The sequence below is a fragment of the Nipponia nippon genome, unplaced genomic scaffold (genome assembly GCF_047370975.1).
Source record: "Nipponia nippon isolate SJK-2023a ecotype South Korea unplaced genomic scaffold, ASM4737097v1 scaffold_17, whole genome shotgun sequence".
Lineage (NCBI taxonomy): Eukaryota > Metazoa > Chordata > Aves > Pelecaniformes > Threskiornithidae > Nipponia > Nipponia nippon.
In genome coordinates, this window is record NW_028262333.1 from 3,812,460 (window position 1) to 3,831,785 (window position 19,326).

The following is a 19,326-nucleotide window of genomic DNA, read 5'->3' on the forward strand; positions in this document are numbered from 1 at the left end:
GCCAGTCTCTGAAACTTTTACAAATGTAAATGTCATACAGGGTTGAAAATCATAATTATTGACATTCTTCATCAGTAACAGTAATTGAACAACAAACTCAGCAGGCCTCCCTTAAATGGTTTAATGGCTTATTATACCTTCAGGCTGCCAATCTATCCCCTTCCCTCCATACTTCAGTCACTTCTGTGTTTGTAGTCCACATATAATGCATTGCATGTTTTTTTCTTTTTACAGTGTCTTTCTTTTAACAAGGTACAGAGCCAGCAGGAACATGCTGTAAATGAGATACGGCATTGCAGTGTGGCCATCCTAGAAACATATATTCAATAAATATGCAAATCAGTTCAAGTACATCTCTCCTCAGGTGGGAAAAGGTATGGGAATCTGGGCAAATATCACTTTAAATCATCTTCTCAGTGGAAACCAATAACACTCTAAGGAACCAAAGAAAAGAGGAAGAAAGTAACTAAAATTAACTTTTTTTTTGTTCTTAAAAAGGGGAATTTCTTATGCCTTTGGTCACAATCAGCGCATAAGAACCTCACCTTAGAAATACAACAGACTGGGGCTGATTCAGCCTGAATTACATACACAACAAGCATAATGAACACGTCATATCTTCATGTTAGAGAAAAGCATGTAAAGCCAGAACAGCCGCGCTGACCTCGGGACTGCCCAGCATGACTGAAATAAGTCTCTCGCTCAGTGGAGAGTGGCTGCAGAGGAGCAAATACTGGAAACTTTTGCTGATATCCATTTTTCCATTAACGGGTCAGATTCTGATATCTTCTTGTTGGCTACAGCTATAAATGAAAGGCAGCGTTTGTGCTCCAGAATGTAATGGATGCCTCAGATGAACTTAGTACAACACCAGCAGTATGATTGGGACAGCAGAATGCTTGCTGATATTGCTATAGGGCCAGTGGGGCTGATCCTGCTTTCAGGACAGGAATAAATGGAATTAGTTCACATTTTATTAGGGTAAACGAGCCAACTTTTGACAAATCATTCACCAAGCTGCCACTCAGAAGATTTATTCTCCTTGATATTTAAATAAATACATAGTAAGTATGCACCATCAGCGCACATGGGAGCTGAGGGCAGCGTGGCAGACAACTGACTCAGTCTTCTCCTTGCCATGCAGAGACACAAGGAAGCCACTGGTGGGGACCAAGATGCAAGGAGACGTCCCAGGTCATTGTGGCTCTGCTCCTAATCTGCTGTATAATTTTAGAAGCAGTTTTTCCCTTTCCTGTGCCTCCATCTCCCCTTTTATCATGCCTAGGTACACCGTCAATTATTTGGCGTAATAACATGTGGGACTCAGTTTTGACTCTGACCCGCCAAACTTTAATAAGAACCTAAGAAATAAGGCCCCGTTTTAAAAGGGAGAGAGGCTTTTATTCCTGAAAATCTCTCAGCTGTGACACACAGTTTGGAGCACATCATGTTCAGCAATTAACACCACAGATACACCAAGTCTCTAAGCCAGCATAAACCAGCACCGCTGCTAAAGGAAACGGCCCTTCCTTCCCCTCACCCCCAGCCCACATTCCCCTTCTCTCCCTCTGCTACTCCCTGCCTTGCACCAACACAAGTGTTCTTGTGGCCCCGCAATGAACCAGGTCAGGGAACTCATCCAGGTTGAAACTAACGTGGGGAAAAGGAAATTGTTTAGTTTTAACCTGGCAGAGTTCCCTGGCCTGGTTCACTGCACAGCCATGTGTGTGCTGGTGCCAGCATGGGGAACGGAGCAGCCCTGGGCCAGGAAGGAGGAGGCAGAGGAACGGGAATGGCGGACCTCCCTCGGAAGGAGGTTGTTGCAGGGCTGGCTTATGCCAGCTTACAGTGTTTGTAGAAATGCGGCACATATTTAAAATCTCTCTCTTCAAGGAATACTTGTCTTCAGAGGATTAATGCTTCCCAGGATATTCCAGCCTTGGCCATCTGTGGAGCATTGCTTCTCCCTCTCTCCCCCCAGCCCAATATACTGGCATGGAATTAAAGCACTGGGAAACATGAAAGTGACAGGCCTGGGGATTTTGTGACAAATGCAAAAATGCTCATATTTGTCAAACCATTAGCAAACGGGCACAGCTGTTGTGAGAGCCTTGACCCCATGCCAAGTTCGCTCAAGCCTGCTGAAGGTTGCATGGCTGAACCATACCACTCTGGCAACTCCCATCAAGATCCCTTCTGCGTATCTGTGACAGGTGCCCCGACAAGCGCAGTAGACTCCAAGATGTCCAAGATTACTGCACATTACCTGAGCCATAGATATTTGCTAAAATGCAGCACTGTTTCCATGTGGCTACAGCACTTCCAAGGACAGTCGGGCTCCGGTGCTGCAGCTGCATTTGCCCAACATGGAGCCGGAATGCAGAAGTCCTGCCGGACACGAGCCAGCTCCTGCAGGTCGAAGCAGGGTGGCTCTATGCTGCGTGACGAGAGCCCGTGGTGCTGGAAAGCCTAACACAGGAACAGTGGGGCAGCTCTGGATCGCAACAGCCCTCACCATGCCCAGGCTCAGCGGTGGCCCTGCAACCGGAGGCAATAGCTGCAGTCCCAAATTAGGAAGAAGACAAAATGAAGCCACAGCTTTCACTCCTCAGGGTTGGGAACGAGGGAAGAAGGAGCAACTTTGAAAGTGTGGAGCAAGAAAAGAGGAGGCAGAAGTTGGTAAATCCAAGGGTGAGGAGCAGATGACAACAGGTACCTCTGTAGTACTGTTTCGGGGTATGATATATTTGGTAGCTTCTTTCACTAGCCCCCTTTACCCTAGGAGAGCTAGGTAAAACACAAAGCAGACACCTAGAGTTTGGGTCTGATAGTCTAGCCTGAGTCTACAAGAGACAAGGGCAAGGCTGTTAGGAATCAGTCAGCCTTCCTGGCTTTGCGCTGAGCTGATGGGTGCTCAGCTCTCACAGCACAGAGCTCCAGACGCTCTGTTAATAACTAAGCCCAAAACATTTCATTTTGACTAATCGTCCAAAGTTCAGGGCTGATCCCAAAGTCCTTGGTCAGCAAATCTGGCTAGAAATGTCATGCGATTTGGTCTCCACCAGTTTCCCAGAAACCTGTGGGCTGGAAATGCCATGAGGATTAGGCAAAAGGGAAATCTTTCTCTTAGTTTATCCAGATATATTTGTCCCTGCTCAGCAGCACAAATATGTTTGCTTTCCATATTTGCCCATCAGTTTAAGGCTTTTTTGTTACTGCTGCCAATTTTTGGCTACTTTAAAGCCTGACAAATCTTTCCTCTCTTCTGTACCACGTTATATTTGTTGGGAGCACTGATTAATCCCTTTCCACCCTCATTCTTCAAAGAGCAATCTTCACTGTATGCAGTTAGGAGGAGTGGATCCAAGGCTACAGCAAGCCAGACAGAGCAATGTTTGAGAACGGAGCTGCCTGCTAAAATCATCAGTTCTAGTTCTGGCTGGTTTCCATGTCACTCTCTGACCTTTGGTCAGACTCTGCCACTTTCACTCATTCTCAAAAGATGTAAATTTTTCTTATCTCTAGCATTTGTACTTCCATAGTACTCTGTTGGGTGTGATGAATGCTAAACACTTTGTTTGCACAGTGTGCACAGAGCGAGAGACACTTTCACAAGTTCTACTCTAACCAGCCCTGATGACACAGGGAGGGGAGTGAAGCAGAAACTGAGGAAGGTTATTTTATGACTTAAGCCAGGGAGAGAGGTCCTCTTCTCCATGTAGTTGTGCCAGCGTGAGACCCTGTCCCCAGCTATGTGACACCGACCTGCCTACCAGAGTATACCACCTTTCCCTCTTTAGACATGCTCATGGAGCAGGCTCGTGTGAGTGTGCTGTAGTTTGCTTCCTGCAAAATCATTTAGAACAGCTCATCCATCCATCCACCTGGTATTGCTTGAATTCAGGATCACTCAGGGGATGTTTCATTGGCAGAAGGGCTGGGGCAGTAACCTCTGGCAAGGTAGATGATGATGATCTCCTGGGAATAGCAACATCTTCTACCAGCACAGCTGGATTTGTCTACAGCTGTGTAAACTTTGACTAGCTAAATCCAGCTAGTCAAAAATAGACTTTCAAATCAATTCCAGACCCCTTGAGCTCAAGTTGAGTGAAGTCTCTTCTTTGTCACACAGCCCTTTAGCTGCTGGGAAGAGCTCCAGCAGTTAAAAACTACTGAACATGCAACGAGGGAGTAGGGGGTATCAGGCCTTGTAAAGCTTTCAGTCTCAGTGCTCCCTTCTTCAAACAGAACTAACACCTCTCTCAGAGCAATTTGAGTAAAAAGCATAAAACGGTTGCAGAGCTTTAAGAGAGCTAACATGATCAATAAACAGTGAGTAAAGTTGATAAATACAGATGCCCACACACAGATCAAAGACAAAGCAGAACTCTCAAGCGGCATAAACAAGTCATGTTATTAAACTCTCCCTCAGCCTCCCCAGCAGTGGCTCCTTTAAGACCTCTGGATAAGTAAACTACTCTTTACAGCTACAGGTGAGCAAGTTTATAAAATAATGATCATGTCAATTAAATGACAGATTTTTCCCCCATATACAGTAACTAATGTCTTTGCAGTTGTCGGTCAATGTGCTGTGATGTGCAGTTCAAACAGCAGAGCCAAGAAAGAGAGATCTTTCACGGAGATACTACTAGCTGCGCATACATGTACATGCCCACATTCACACACAGACACAGGTCCTGCTCTGGGACTGGATGGGCAAATAAACAGTTTTTCAAGGACATTTTCCAAATAAAATAATGAAGAAAAACTCAGAACAGAGAAAACACAGGGAAATAAAACTGTACGGGGAGGTTTTCCCAGCTGTCAGCTAACTTTTTCTCACTAATTAAAGAAGGAAGTGGATGAAAAGAAAGGAAAAGAAAATAATTTAGGAAATATCCCAAGTCTGAAGTTTAAGATGTATATTCAGAGGCAGGGTTATAAACCCTCTGTGAGGCAGGATAGTTAGTTCTGTAGCCTGCCAATCAAAACAGACAAAAGCCAGGTAGAGTGAAAATTATTGCTGTGGTCATAATCAGGAGGGGAAGGGAACCTGTGCCTGCTCTGTGTTCTGAATACAGATCAGTCAGTCTTGATGGAGTCACCAGGAAGATGTCCATTCTTTTCAGGGGATGCTGAATCAGACTAAAAGTGAAAAAAAAAAAATATGCAGAGACTGGAAGGAACATGAACCACCCCAAGTAAAACTCATCTGGAGCACACACAGGGACAGCTGAAATTCCAGAGCCTTTTGTTGGAAAATGTCTACTGAAGGAGCAGGGGGTATTTAGTGGGAGCTGGCTTTTTCATGGCAGTATTCACCCATTATTATGCCAAGGATGATTTCCTTTTATTCAGAAAATGTAAAAGGATCTAAGAAAAATGTTGATGAAAAGAAAAAAAAAATGTAATTTGAAATATTTTCCACTGGAAATAAAGGAACTGAGCCATTTGCCTGCTGGCAGATAGTGTGCTCACTTATCCCACTCGAACTAACCCTCCATATCCCACCTGATGCCTCTTCGCCTCTACTGAAGACTGGCCTCCCAGAGCTGTAGTGCAACTCAACCCCCTGCCTGAGATCACAGGGAGAACAACCCAGTCTTTCCAGTCTGCCCCAGCTCCCCAGGTATTTTGGCACAATTTCACTGACACAGGCCTTTTCACTTGTAGAGGAACTCAGAACTGGAAAAACTTGAGATATTTGAGGTCAGAACCAAGCATGTCAGCAAAGCTGAGCTGAAAGGACTCTTGCACAATGTCTGTGTACTCTGTGCCAGGAAGCAGTTAGTCCTAATACCCCTCCAGTTCATTAGCATCAAATAGACTTACAAGAAAAAAAGAAAAGGAAAAAAAAAAAAGAAAAGAAGCTGGCTGTCCTTATTCCTACAGATCAATTGGCTTCTGTACATACATATCCCCGCACCTCCCTGTAACGGTGTATCCCCCTTGCACCGAAATGCCATCACCTCTGGCAAGGGTGTCTCCTTCACATGAGGGATTACGCTGCCTAATTGCCGTGAGCTATGGAAACCTAGCATTCTGCCGGGTCTGCAGAGCTCCCTTAACATTCATCCCATCATCCTCTCAAGTGCAGCTGGTGTGTTTCTCAAGAGCCAGACTGGGCTGATCCCATTCTCTGGAAAAGGACACACATTGTTGCTCAGCAATGGGTGTGCTGGGAAGAAATTCTAGCTGTGGCAAGATTTCAGCAGGCAGTTGCAGTCTGCAGTAAAACTGAATTCATTTGGCTACAGCCAAGCCTTATGTGGGTTCCTAGTGACTGTTCAGACAGTCGCGGTCCCCACTGCTGACTGCACCTAGGCGCTTGCCCATTTTCACAGGACATTCAGCTCTTTCTTTGCCTTGAGGTCTGTCAGTGGAAGCCACATTCAGTGTGTACCCTTTTCTTTCTGATTAAAAAACTATACTGAACCTCAAGTGATACCGTCCTGTACGGCAGACTGGCTGTGTTCAGCTCTGTGCGTGTGCAGATGCTGAAATGGTAGGAGTTCTGGCCAGGAGATCGAGAAATCCTGCTATGGGACATGTTCTCTGGTATGATACACTGGAAAACTGCATTTTAAGTGCCAGGCTGGCATACAGTCATATACTAGCTTGTTATAACCACTCTCTATAGGAAACGTAAACAGTTGCGCAGTAAAAAGCAGCATTTGCAAAATTACTGTCAAGTGCTCTGAAGTGCTGACTCACTTTCCCATACAAGAACCTACTGTCTCTTCTAGCAGTCCTCAGGTTTCCTCTGTACCCACTCTACACCCTCGGCGAGACGTGACAAAAAGTTCATAATCATGTGCTTAAAGACTTTGGCCAGATTTTCAGCCAATTTAAGTCACTGTATGTAATATCCACTAGCTACATGTATACAGCATGCTGCCTGGTCAAGGACTCCACTGACTCTAAGCAAGGTTCGCACCCAGCAATACACGGAACATTTTAGAAGAGTTGTTGACTGTTAGAATTTTCAGTGTCAAAATATCCTTACTGAACACAAATGGTACTTTTCAAATTCCACCAAGCTCAAAAAGCATTTCAACCACCTTTTTTTATTCATACACATTTATGGAGGCTCTATCAATAATTAGTACCTTCTTGCAGCTTCAGACAATGTAGAAATCCATCCCAGCTATTTCCTAGCCGAATTACTCATTCAGACCCTTTTTTATGCTGACCCGACTCTCACAACATAACTCTAAGCATGTGAAGTTAAGTGGATAAACAATTATGAGAGGTTCAAGTTGGGCTAAATGAAAACTGCATCCTCTAGAAATCGAGGGAAATCAAGCTTTTCACAGCTTTTGAAAAGTTGTATGGATAGGGGAATTTTGGTTATTGTTTGAGTCCAAGCTTGAGAAGAAAAAGGGAAAGGAATAGACTGTTGTTTAGTTAAACTCTGCACTGCAGCCTGTGTCTGGGTTGCCTGAGCAAAAGAGGGTAACCAAAGAGTCCTTGTACTGCCCAAAGCTGTGAATTCTCTCCAGCGCCAGATGGGACTTAATTCAGTCCATGGAGTGGTGAGAAGATTCCAACACTGTTCTTTGCAGGAAAAATGAAACCCTTTCAACTGGCTAGTTACAGCCTCTGGGCACTTAGGATTTTGTTTTCTTTATTACTTTGCTGTGAGTGAGCAGAATTTTCCTTCACCAAGTCACTTGCATTTTTTACATGACAGACATTAAAGCCAAGCTGACCAATACACAAAACCCCTGGGAGCTCTCTGGGCTAGCTGCAGACACAACGGTGATATGAAGGCTGTTGCAGCAGCTCAGTTATTCCTTCCTGACACTTCATATCCACGGCACCCATCTGTGCTTGGAGTCAAGCAGTTTTTCACTGAGCCCTCATACCAAGATCAGAGTTTTAGGAAATGAAACCAAGTATAATAATAATTCTATTCATTAAGGCTAAGGCTTGTAATGGTACTTAGCCATGAAAAGATGCAGCCAGTGGGATTTTCAAATTGCCTAAGTAGATTACACATCTAATTCCCATTGACAGCCAATGGGAATTAGGTCCCAAACTCCCTCAGGCACTTTTATAAATCCTATTAGGTGTCTGTCTGCACCTCTGTGTGCTTAAATACCTCTGGAAACCTGGGCAAGGGTGTGCTCCCATGCTCCGGAGGTTGCTTTTCCAGGTTTTGGTAACAGAACAAAGTCAGGCCTTCTAGCTTGTTTTGCAGATCTCAAGATTTGGAGTATGAACAACAAATCAGGTGATTCTTTGCCACCTTTGGAACCTCTGACGTCAGCGCTGTAGACCTGCTGAGGTGTGTTCAGAGGTTGCTCACTAGTGTTGACTCATTGCTGCTAGAGCAACTCTTTTATAATCAGCTGCCCATCCCCTCAGCACGGGTGGAACAGGTCAGGGAGCCCAGAGCAGAGCCAGAAAGCTCAAGCCTTGTGGTGTTGAACCTAAACACCCAAAAGTGCTTCCTCTTTATTTTATGCTACCATAAACATAGATACAGGAGATTACAATGAAGACGTGGTTCACTTGAATTTTGCTGTGGCCACAGCTGGTTTGTGTGCTTCTGGCTGAAAGGCACGAGGAGGATCTGCAGAGTACTAATCGGACTAAGCCGATTCCCTGGAAGCACGATGGTGCAATTTTTAAAAGATCACAGCCATGGTTTTTCTAAGTCTTTGAGAATGCATCTTTTACTGAAATGGCTTTGTCACAATGTGAAACTAAGCAGGCCGAAGTGAAAGCAAACATTCCCCTCCTGCAAAAGGTTCCAGTGTGATCACAACAATACCAGTTGAACCCTATTCTAAGCTAGAGTAGTGCTGGTGACTATTTAGAAAATAATTAACTGAACTTTACATGACATTCAGATGTTTCTTGGCTCAAATACCAGTCTGTTGCTCTGCTGAATTCTAGGGATTCTGCAAACAATGAAAAATATTTGCTTAATGGTAGACTCGCATACTATATTCTTGTTGTGCTGAGTCACTGTATCTGTGAAGACAAATGCTGAAAAGAATGTTAGAGAGAGAAACAACTTTGCTAGATAGACTTTGAGTGTGATGAAGATTCGTCATAAATATGAAGCAAAGACAGAGTGTTTTTATGAAAATGTGTTACTGGGTTCGAAGGCAGTTTTTTCAGTTCCCCAAGGAGATTCTTCAAAGAATGTGGAATTTTATTTTGTTGAGATAAAATTGCTAATGTAATCGCTAGAAATGTTAAACAGTCTTTGGCTCTTACCATATCAAGAAATGAAGAGTAGGCTTGTGAGTGGACTTAAGCTTGCTAGGCCATGTGCCCTCTGCATTTCCATTTGCATTGCTAGCTATGGATTGAGATCAAAGTACTCATATAATGCTTCAGAACAGTCAAGTTCTGGACACCTGCTGCTGAAACAAGAGTTAAATCCAGCACCCTGCTCATATCCACTCACACCATACGAATAAAACTGCTGAATCGTTTTCTCCAGCTCTCAGCTCTGAGGCTGGGATGGTGCAGACTTGATGGTTGATGCTTGATCCTTCATCACTGTTGCTTGACTTGATAGTGCCTGATAACTCTCGTCTTGAGAGTGGGTTTAAACTTATGTCAGGGTGACAGTGTAAACGGATGTGCTACATTTTTCCCTGAAAATCTGAATAAGGAAAAGCTTGTTGCTTGGCAGCCCAGACCAAATTGCCAGCTTGTAAAGAGAAAGAGAAAGGCAGACAGATTATTAAAAAAGCTTGGTTGAAACAATGGGAGTAAAAAAGAAATAAAGTAAAAAAAAAAGTACAGCTTAGTCCCCAGGACATTTTTCCTTTTATTGATGGGTGGAAGGGCAGATGTCTGCGTGCATGTCCACATATGTGTGTGTACAGAGTGCTCAAACTGGAATTCCACGTATCTGAGGTAAACTGCATTCTGAATTGGCATGAAAAAATGGATATTCAATTTATTCTAGAGAATGACATCTTCTGAAAAGCACAATGACATATCTATGAAAACAGACAGGTACAACAGAGAACTAGATGGCTGGTAAAAGAAGCAAAGGTTTCAAATTTGGCCATAGCAACTAAGTGGACTTATGAAACACTTGCACCTCATATCCATGTTCTTAAAAGCATCTGTTGCCAGCCACTCTTGCCTGTTTTTCACAAGCAACAGTTGCAGTGTTTCAGTTTCACAAAGATGTTTTTGTTACGAAACAAATATGTGTGCAGGTGCATCCTAAAACAAATGGCCGAGATGTCATTAGTGAGGCTGGCTTTCATTTATGAAGCAGAAAATAAAAATGAGCCAAAATAGATCTTTCACTTAGAAGGATTTAATCATGATCATAACTGTGGCCATGCTGAAAACAAGAAGATGGCAAATAAAAAGCACACAGATTGTGCAAACCATAATGTAATCTCGAAAGAAGAGAGATGGCACCTAGTAAATATTGGTATGGAAAGATAAACTCTGAGCAGCAGCTGCACACTAGACACTTCCTCACTCAAAATGGAAGACTGTCTTAATGACTTAGAGCTTGCAAGCTACTTACTTAATGGAGCCTTGACTGGGACTCTCTGGGCTAAACCATTTAACACAATCCTTTTAGCATTAAATAGCTCCTACTGCCAGTATCATAAAAATATCTCCAAACACAAAAGCATCCTTCGTGCATACTAAAAACAAACTGCAATTGAAAAAGCTACGGTGTCGGATGTCTCCTCCTCAGGATTTGAGAAATTCTTGTGAATGGCTTGTGCAGGATGTGTTTGTGCTCCAGAACAGCTCAGAACGGCTCAGCACTTCTAACCAGCTAGTGGAGGAGCCAAGCAGGTTTGCAGGGAAGCACACGTCACTTACAGCAGGTACTCAGTGGCAAAGAGCTAAATAGTTTTTGAAAGATCTGATTACTGAATGGTTCCCTTTTATTGGCCATGTGCTTTCTCCATGGATGGATTCATTGGATGTGCAACAATAATTGAGTTTCATCCCATGGGTGAAGTCCATTTGGCGACTTAAGTGCAGTCACTTGTCAAGATGGATTTTTCCACAAATGTACAGTTTTCAAGTTTGCATGTCTTTTGTCAATACCTCAGCTCTCCAAGGGACAGCATGTCAACTTCCGACACTCTTACATTTGACTGGTACTGAAAATCCGTCTGCTATGGTTCTCTGAAGTCTGTTTGATGGGGAAGGCTTTTTGACAACTCCTGCCTCTCCAGAGCTCTTACCTCTTTGTTTTTGTTGTGTCTTTTTTTTTTTCTCTTCCCGATAACAGAACCTTTTATTCAGGCTAGCAGCATTTACACTCTCTTTTTCTGTTCCTGTCTCCCAAAACAGCAAGCAGTTCCCAAACTGATGAACTCTAATGAACAAGCACCTCGAAGCTTAAGGGCTGCTAGTATTTTCTCTCTCAACTCAGCCTTCATCCAAAGGTAAGCATTAAGTTCCTGACACAGGGGGAGATGGTAAATAAAAGCCACACCAATGGGAACAAGAGAGGAATTGAAACTATTGCAAATGAAGAAAGCAGTGGAACAACTGGTATAAAATTAAACAGGCCACTGCCTTATGGTCTTGTGCAATATACTTGTTTTACTGGGTGGTACTGTGTGCAAAGCAAAATTTTAGATCTGTCTGGCAATTATTCCAGAAGGAAGAGACAGGAGTTGGAAATGAGCATAGCTTTGTTCCCAAAGCTATCCTGAAGATCAGAGGGAGAGTAGATGGTAGCTCTCACTTTCTTTGTCAGGATCTAAGAACTGAAGGTCCCAGACACAGTAAATTCACTACTGAACGAACCGTCAAGAACCTCACAGAAGAACTTTGGAAGTGGAGATGATCAATCATCTGTTTAATTCACTGACTTTCACCTGATGGTGGCCAGTACCAAGTAATCCTGAGAAAGAAGCTGTAGTAAATGACTGTGGATAAGGTTACTCAATGCTGCAAGAAAATGTCCACTTAAATCCCAGTGGGTCAAATCTGGTTCTTGTAGACAGCACAAGAAATACATGCTGTTAATTTATGGGGTTTTTTTCCATCTGACATTCCTCTCAACTTGACAATAAACCTCATCACTTTCACCTTTGAGATTGATTTTGCTCTTTCGACTTCCCTTTTAATTCATTAAAACCTCAGTAGCTTTTATGCTGGTGCTTGCAGTTTGCTTTTGTAAAATACCAATAGTCAACAGCAGCTTTTAAAGCCTTATTTTTGTAAAACAACATGAACCAAAACAACCACATTCCATGCAAGCAACTGAAATAGAAAAGAAGGATGAGGGAAGCATGGAAGTAAAAGTTGCTAAAGCACCATTTCCTCCCCCTAACAGAAGGTACTCAGGTGGGAACCCTTCATTACAGGACTTGTATTTGCACTGTTTTCCTGTTGATGCGTATAAATTATTATGTGAACTGATAGAGAGAAAAGAAACTCATTAAACAGCTTTTTTTATTTGAATGTAGAAAAATCAGCAACACTTTCTTCCATTCTTTTCTTTGGAACATGATCTAATTAAAAATTGTGGTGGGGAAAAAAAAAAGCAGCATTTTAAAGCATTGTCTCCCAGTTTGAGATAGAAAGCCAGTTTCTCTGACTAAAACTGGCTGGATAATTCCAGGCTGGAGAGTCCCAGCCTGCCAGTCTGTGAAAATGTCTCCATCTACTGTGTTTCGATCCAAGTCCAGCTAAACATTCTGAAAAAGGAATTTGAAGACCATCTTGTGAAGTGTTGCCATGGCAGTTTTAATTTGCAGCCAAATAAAAATGAGACTGATTTTTGGCTGTTCAAACACTGCTTTCATATCTCCCTATTTTTTGTTTGTTAGCTTGCATCCATGAAAATACGTATGTACGACCTTTAAGAGAAAAAGTTGCAGTGATTTCATTGACCATGTTTTACTGCCCTGGACCATAGCTTGAAGATGATTTTGATTTGCCATTTCTTTCACCTGTTTAGGGCGCTATTTAGTAGTGTCAAGAGGGAAGCATGACTACAAGTCTGTCCTCTCATTGTTCACAGCTGATGGAAAGCCATAGCAGGGCTTTATCTGATGGGCCATGTAAGACCTTTATGATACTAGTTAATATATATGAGAGTAGCCAGACCAAAGAGAAACAAGGTCTTCAGTCAGCAATAAAGGAGATCTGTTTTCCTATAGTTTTGTGTCTCATGGTTGGATTCTCCTGTGTGTAAGAATGAACAAACTCCCTCAGAAGCAGGAATACTGGTAACAGTGCTCTCCAAGGGGATTCCTAGTTATTCAACTGAACTCCTACTGCAGCCTTTCTACTCCTCTACATGCTTATAGGGGCATTCCTATGGTATCTCTCTCCATACAGCTGTGCATTTTCACAAAACATAACTTCATATCCTTAAGCCTGCCACCCCTGTATCTAATTCGCTTGAAACTGGCCCAACATTAATTGCAAGGGGACTGATCCACACAAATACAGAGACTGCAAGATCTCATAAGCTTTGTATCCTTAGGAAATCAGGCAAACGAGACCTTTCTGGCTTGGGATCTGGCACAAAGCTGAGTGACTTGGACTACAGTCAAACTGACAACATAACAAATGGGAACACTTACGGGCTGCAACCATACCCAAGAATTCTGACCTCACTAGTCTGGCATGTGCTTCTGGTTCAGCCCTGTTCTGCTACCAGTTTTCTAACTCTGGCCGCTGTCGCAGGAATTTTGGAACTTGAAACGCAGACTGCTAACCAAGACAAACCTGTCAAGGGCTGACTGTTACAAAAAGCAGACGGTGGCCTGCCCTTTTCTCCTCCTCCTGTATAGTTTAACTGCTAGAGGGAGATGGATTGTTGTCAGTGGACAAAAGAACTTACTGGAACAGCTGCATAATAGCAAATACCAGCAACAATCCAGGCTCTAGATTCTTAGAATATACTGGAGCTAAAACAAAAGACTGAGGAATTTGGAGATGACTTTCTGTGAGAAGAATAAAGATCATACATGACTGATATGAGAGAAGAGAATTCTACTCTGAGGATCACTTCTCGAATGCAAACTCCTAAATTTCCCTTGGAAAGTACCACAGCCACTTAAAGGAGGTGGCTAAGGGCATGACAGAGATAGCTGTGACATCAGGACATAATTCAGAGGGGTTTTCCGCATATTTTACACTTCTAACAGGGGGAACATCATTGTAAAAAATATGGCTCCAAAGCCTCCCCAAGAAAAGTGTCGAATAATGCCACATCATCAGCCTGAAGGAAAGCTCAGAACATCTAATATCACCCATTAGCTGGCAATCCCCAAACCCCGCATTTTCATCCTAATTTGGAGCCACGCACACACTGCCAATTGCTAATGTGGGAGAAAATAAGAAACCAAAAAAACCCCAAGTAGCTCTGTAAAAAGTAGAACTAATGAAGACTGCTTCCCTGGGGATATTTGTCTCACAGTTGATTGGTTTGATAATTAAATGGTAATATTTTGGCAGCGGGAATTCACCCCTTTCTAGACATCAGGGAATCCACAACAAAGAGCAACATTGTGAATGCCCAAGGCACAGGAAAAGCCAGAATTTACTGCTTACTGGACAATGGAGAACCCCGAGAAGAGAACCTTGACCTTAAATGCTTTACATTAAAGGCTGAGCTCAGCTTGCCTACTTTTTCAGGAGCGGTAACAATAAGGTCTCTCCTATTCTGTCATTTATTTTCAGGAAACCTGTAAGAATTTTGCATAAATTTGTCATTCTCTTTGAGAACTAAACACCTCTACCTCATCTAAGTGAAATGGTTCAACTGCTTCAAAAGATTGTGAGGAGACAGAGTGAAATCCACAGTATGACCACAGTATGGAATCAACCTTCATTTCTTCAGGCTAGAAAATAAAGCAGCACTAGGGCTGAATGCAGACTGATGTTAACATCCAATACAGCCTCCCTGCGGGGACTTCCTGCAAAAAACCTGCTGGTGTTATCTTGGCAGAAGCTGTCTGAGTGGCAGAGTTGTCCTCCCAACTTCTGAGATAAGTCACCACCTCTGCCCGGCACTCCCAGTCTTCCACAAGCATAACATATGCAGTTTTAGTCTTGGCTCTAAAGCTTAAAATAGGATCATTTTAAGAGAAGTTTGCTACCTACATTCCTTTCTAGTGAATCAGACAGGTCCTGGACATGCAAATGCTGTTAGTAAACGGGTGTAGCACCTCAGCGTAGGGGGAAAGAGGGCAGTGTTAGGAAGAATGAAGTTGCAACAGCATACCTCACTGCCAGAGGCTCCTTTTCACTCTCCCCACACTTTCCACAGGGAGTATTCACTGCCAATATTCCCTGCACCCCAAGACTCTCTCCTTCTGATATGAGTGCGATATGGGCTCAGGTGCCGAGTGGTGGAAGCTTTACAGGCAGTTTTATGACCATGGAAGCGACTGGAGGATTTTGCCATTTTTACCCGAGGCAGAACCATTCTGTGGCAGGGTAGGAACACAGTTTCTGAAACAGCCCACCTAGCGACCTTCTGTTTGTAACATGATATGTTTGTGTGTATGGGATGTGTTACAGAAAGACAGATTTGGATTTGGAGAAGCTGCAATTGTTCAGAAAAGCCTGGGACGCTAACCAGCCTACAAACAGAGAACATTATTTCAATGTTACTTCTGCCCTACTGACTAATTCTTAGAACAAACAGACTTTACGAAATTCAGACTTCAGCTGTGTAAGTGGGTAAAAAGTGGAGCTTTGTGAAATCATGAAAACAAATACTGCTTTAAATAAAAAGTTTGTCTCGGTCTGTGCCACTGCCTCCCTCCCCTGCCGCAATGTGATTTTCCTTGACATTCCTCTTTTTTTCACCTACATTTTAATTGTAAATTAATCACTGACTTGGACATCCCTCTACTGTGCATTAATATGGTTGATATTAACAACAATATTGCTCTCCAGGCATTTGGAATGTGCAAGACTTTTTGTGCACCAAATGGCCCATAGTAACTTCTGGAATAGCCAGGTGCAAACTCTATTGCAGTGTTCAAATTAGTTCAATTTCTCTAACTGCTTCTCCTGTAATTGATGGCTCAAATTATAATAAAGTACATTTCCTCTGCATGATATATGTTACAACTACTAGCTGTTATGCTGAATATTGCATTGCTTTGAAACTGCATTACCCTCTACGTACACCGATCAGATCTTCCTTTTAAAGGAACTACTTATGAACCAGAAAGTGTCTTCACATCATTCAGAAATTATACATATGCTCATGCACTTTATCAGTAGCTGACAGAACAGGGATGGCAAAATTACTGTCAGTCATGTTGCATTCAATCTCACATAAAGACCTGCTTTTTACTATACCTTAAAATTGACAATAAATGCCAGTCGTCTCTCCTTGCCCCATTACTGCATCCAGACATAGCTAGTAATGCTTGAAAGATACGCACCTTCATCTTAACTGCTTTTAAATTTCAGCTTCGTTCTCTCTTTCTTCTGCGTATACTGTTATTCTCCTATGTCTGCGTCTAAAATACTCTCTCTTTACTATTGTCTTTTTCTGAAGTGTATGATTACAGTGGGTCGTGATTTTTTTCACATGGAAACAAAGATTTGTAAAAAACAAACAATGAAATCAACCAAATCTTGATGGCTTATTGACCCCTAACTGTTTCAGTTCAAATGTCATCCCTGATGGGAAAGTAGGGAGGAATGGGTGGATTTGTCTTTGTGGGTATGTGCACCTTCAGGTGTAGCTATAGTCTGGACCCTGGAAACTGCCTCTGGCAGCCCGTCACGAGTTGGCAGGTCTGCTCCAGCACTCAGAACTCTGGGAGCCGCCTGCAGCTGCTCAAGGAAACCAGCGCTAACGAGAACATCAGTTTCATTGCACCGCAGCAGAATCTGGGGAACTTGCAGTTCATCAGAAACGTATTTAGAAATTTTATTTTGATCCAATATGGACTGAAGCCAAATTTAAAAATAACAACACTTCTAGCAAATCAGAAAAGTTGTCTTTCTGCAAGTTCCAGTTATACCTTATTTCTTCTTTAAACAGAGATCATAAATGTCGTCTACTCCTGAAGACCAACGTCCTCAGTTTATTCACAGAAAAAAATGAAGAGCCGATATCAAAGAGCAAGAGTCCTCACCCAGCTTGCTTTGCGAGGTGTCAGAATATGAAATTAAGGATCTCGCCCCTCCCAGTCCATGATGGAAAGGCACAGGGCAATATGCCCCACGTTTGTGTGGACAACAAAACCGGTGCTGATTTCAGTTAAACACCAACCACAAACAGTCACCAGAGATGTTGTGTTGCAGATTAAAATATCATCTCAGTGTTCAGTAGCATTCAAAAAGGCAAACTGTGTTAAGAACTCTTATGAAGGGAACGGAGGAAAAAACAACGTAACACATCACTAGGCTCTTCAGTGTCTTCACTACTGCATGCTGTGCTGGTTCTTTCCCTGCAGTTTCAAAACGATACAGTAGAATTGAAAAGGTATGGCACAACTTCTGAACAAGGAGAAACTAAGTATACTGCAGGTCTTAGGCACAGTGAAGTAAACAGTGCAGTAAGAAATCTACAGATTTCTAAATTCGCAGCTGACAAGGAAAGGAGCAATAGGGAATTGTTATAGTCTAATTCTCATAATACTGGAACTAGTAATACTATTAAGCAGACAAAACATACAAAAGGAACTATTTTTTTATGCAACAGTTATAACACAGAATTCGTTGCCACAAGGTGTTGTGTAAGCTATTCTAAAAGGATTCAAAAAGCAATCAGTTAAATTCATAAAACAAAAGTCCATCCAGTGCTCCTGAACAGAAAGCTTTAGCACCAATACTCCAGAACCAAGTCCCTAAGCCACAGAAAAATGAAGATGAGAAAGATGTGCCTGGGGATTGATCCATCCACATTCACGAGTTCTTACATTCTTTACATGAACATCTAATACTTACTGCTGTTAGTGAGAGGATGCTGGATGTGATGATCTGTTCAGCGTGTTCTTATATTCAAATAGATTTCACTGAGATGTCCAGGAGACAGAAGCCACAGAAGTACCTATGTAAAAAGATATAATGGGATGTCAGAAAACAGGCAGGTGACCAGCTGTTTAGCTTTCCTGAATAGCTCAAAGAATCACTAACTTTTAAAAGAGGTGACTGTTAATTTGATCAGTAAGTGCAGTTGCAACTGGTCTTTCTCATGCCTTTGTTTGCTTGCTCTGACTGAACAATTAAAAGGCAAAAAGTTTACAGATGTATGTTGCCCTTGGGTAAAAGTTTGCAAACATATATTGTCTTTAGACAAAATATGTTCATTTATGACACAAGCACACAAACAAGAAACATACATCAAGAATATATTACTGAGTAACTATAATACCTAGGCACTCTGTTCATGTCCTGTAACTTGCAAAGAAATAGCCAACAGACTTCCACTTCTCTGGAGAAGAAAATCCCCCCATTGTGACTGGTCATTCAAAACTCATATTGAAAACAAGTTGATAGAGAACAGAAGTAAACGTATGTAATGAAACTGTTTGACAATCCTGATTATAACATCACTTCACTGACTTCACTGTTTTCATTACACCCAGGGAGCTGTGATGCCTGTTCAATACCCTGCATAGGCAATATTTGAAGATGGTCTCGCAATGCTTGTCGACAGGTATGTTAAAACAGTTAATATTCTCCTGAGGCAGCTTTAATGGATGTGATCGTTCCTTGGCTTTTTGTCAATTGACTTCGTCTTTCTTGAGAAGTGGAGACAAGGTTCCTGCATGCGCTGTGCCCCGACGGACTGTGCTGCCGTAGTGCACACGCTGCACCCTTTCAGCCGCTTTCCTGTGTCGCATCGCTCGCGGAAATCCCAGTCTGGGCCTGCAGGAGGAATCCGGAAAGTCCACCCGAACTTCACTGCAGTCCGTATACCATGATCACAGGCAGTCATAAAGACAGAATACTGCTCTTAAATGAGTTCCTCGCAATAAAAGCAGGGTATAAAACCATATTCTAGTCAGACATGAGTTTTACACCTGTGTTTTGTGCTTTAACCAGATATTTGCATAGACCTTTCTCCCTCCTGCGCCTCGCCTGGCTGTGGGTCAAGACGTTCACCACAGGCTAGATGCTGCAGCGGCGTGAGGGGGGGATCAGAGCCGGGCTGTACCTGCACCCCAAGCCAAGAAGGGCACAAAGCCTCGGTTCCAGCGCTGTGTGACAGTGCCTACGGAGCCCTCACGACGCGGCCAGGCCAGGCCAGGCGAGGCGAGGCGAGGTCCGGTGCGCTGCCCGCCCGCCCCCTCAGGGAAAGCCGCGGCACTACAACTCCCAGCAGGCCTTCCGCACCGGAGACTAAAACTCCCAGCAGGCTCCGCGCTCGGCTCC

At 42.9% G+C, this 19,326-nt stretch overlaps 1 long non-coding RNA gene across 3 annotated transcripts; it reads right to left on the reverse strand.

Annotated features, from left to right (window-relative positions):
- Positions 1-1,580: 1,580 nt before the first annotated feature.
- On the reverse strand, positions 1,581-19,245 carry LOC148056138 (uncharacterized). 3 transcript variants are annotated; one of them, XR_015703842.1, is made up of 3 exons: positions 18,323-19,245; positions 17,896-17,998; positions 1,581-2,538 (listed from the first exon to the last, which is right to left on the reverse strand). It is a non-coding gene; the product is annotated as an uncharacterized LOC148056138 (long non-coding RNA). The 3 variants fall into 3 exon arrangements; XR_015703844.1 differs by lacking the exon at positions 1,581-2,538 and adding an exon at positions 5,013-5,145; XR_015703843.1 differs by lacking the exon at positions 1,581-2,538 and adding an exon at positions 16,963-17,396.
- Positions 19,246-19,326: the final 81 nt, after the last annotated feature.